The sequence below is a fragment of the Propithecus coquereli genome, unplaced genomic scaffold (assembly GCF_000956105.1).
Source record: "Propithecus coquereli isolate 6110/MARCELLA unplaced genomic scaffold, Pcoq_1.0 Scaffold433, whole genome shotgun sequence".
Classification (NCBI taxonomy): domain Eukaryota; kingdom Metazoa; phylum Chordata; class Mammalia; order Primates; family Indriidae; genus Propithecus; species Propithecus coquereli.
The window spans coordinates 164,849-166,683 of NW_012150097.1; the positions used below are offsets into that span (position 1 = coordinate 164,849).

The 1,835-nt window shown below is 39.1% G+C and overlaps 1 protein-coding gene across 1 annotated transcript in view; it reads left to right on the forward strand.

Moving 5' to 3' along the window:
* The window catches only part of FRAS1 (Fraser extracellular matrix complex subunit 1), a 208,114-nt gene that overhangs the window by 164,471 nt on the left and 41,808 nt on the right, over positions 1–1,835 (forward strand). The window lies entirely within an intron of this gene.

Genomic DNA, 1,835 nt, shown 5'->3' on the forward strand with positions numbered 1-1,835 from the left:
GGAGGCTGAGGCAGGAGGATCGCTTGAGCCCAGGAGTTTGAGGTTGCTGTGAGCTAGGATGACACCACTGGCATTGTAGCCCGGGCAACACAGTGAGACTCTGTCTCAAAAAAAGAAAAAAAAGCCAGGACAGAAATGCTAAGACAGAGAATTGAAACTATTTAAGTCACTACAGTTCAGCAGTAGGACTGGAAATATACAGTTGGAATCAGTTGAATCCAAGGAACTGATTTAAAACACTTCCACCTTCCTGGAAAAGTCTAACTTCTCAGCTTTCTTCTCTCTAATGGATTTGGCCTACAAACCTAGAAAAATTTAAACTCTGTAGTCAGGTGTTGGCAAAGAATGACCCAGGCACCAGGGAAGACAAAACCTATTTCAAATAGGGACATAATTGTTTTACTAAAATAGCTATTTTAATAAATGAATAGATGGTATAGCAAATAGTAATAGTTGTTTTTATTGAATATTTGCTGTTTACCAAGAACCATACCAACCATATTGCATTATTTCATTCGATCTGGGCAGTAATCCCTTGAAGTAGGTGTTATTATCCTTGTACAGTAAGTGGAGAAACTGAACCTCAGCAAAGCTAAATAATTTGCATTCTTTAGTTACAGGAAGTAGCAAAGCTGGATGTAAACTTTATTTTATCTGATTCTGGAATCGTCACTCATAACTACCACGAGAGTCAGGGAGACTCTTAGGGTTTCTAATGGAAAATCAGGAGCTAACATTGGTTGCAATAAGAAAAGGCAGTCTTACGGTCGAATTAGTCCTTTACCCAAGGAAACTCAGGTTCAAGCCCCAAAGCCAACCTCTCCCAGGCACACAGAAAACCCAGCGGTTGAGGCTCGGAGAGGGAACAAATTCACACTGTGGTACAATGACCCTCCCAGGCTTCTTAGTAAAAACTATAAAGTCTCAAGTGAGGTTTATCTCCTACAATTAGAAAGATTTGACTTTCAAAAAGGGAACGAGAAGGAAACAAACATAACGTTTAGAAATTTCTGCAATATTCTATCATAAAAATGGTATCAAATTTGTAATTACTCTTGATTTTCCCATCTTTTTATCTTACTCTCTCTAGCACCCACCACCCCACCCTTCCCCATGAGATATAATAGGAAAGAGGGCACGATTTGAATATTCTGGTAAAAATTAATATATTATTATTCATGATTTCCTAGCGGGGGAGGGGGGTAAACTCACAACTTTTGGACGTGGTGAGCATTATAGAGGGGAAGGGCTTGCCTCTAATCCTCGCTTGGGTGAGGCAAAGACATAAAATGTAACCAAAGTGTTTGTACCTTCATAATATCCTGAAATAAAAATTGAAAAAAAACTTCCTAGCAATGAGTATAGTACCTCGAATCAGATTGCATTAGGAAGGCTTGTGTTCCTGAATTATCCTTGTAGCCAGTCACTGAACGTGGCCGTACTTGGTTGTACAGCTGGTGAGAAGTCAGAAAAAGCTGAGGATGGAGGGGTGAGAGCACTGGGCAGGAGTGTCCAAAAGACCAGAGATGAGAGAGGGTCGGGGTCAATTTAAGTAGTATGTAAATGAGTTAAATTATAAGCCTTAGAAGTTCCCATCTCATAAATAAAAAGTTAATTGATGTGATAGATATTCGTCAAAGGCCTACTATGTCTCAGGACCTCGATATGTTGTACAAAATTTTAAAACCTTCAGCGAACTAAATGCCAAGATGGGAACTTGGACATCATGCATTTCAAAGTCTCTGAAAATATATTCCCCGTTATATTGCTTTTCATAAGGAACATGTGAGAAATAACTCCTACGGGATCACAAATAGATTTATTTTTCCAAAACA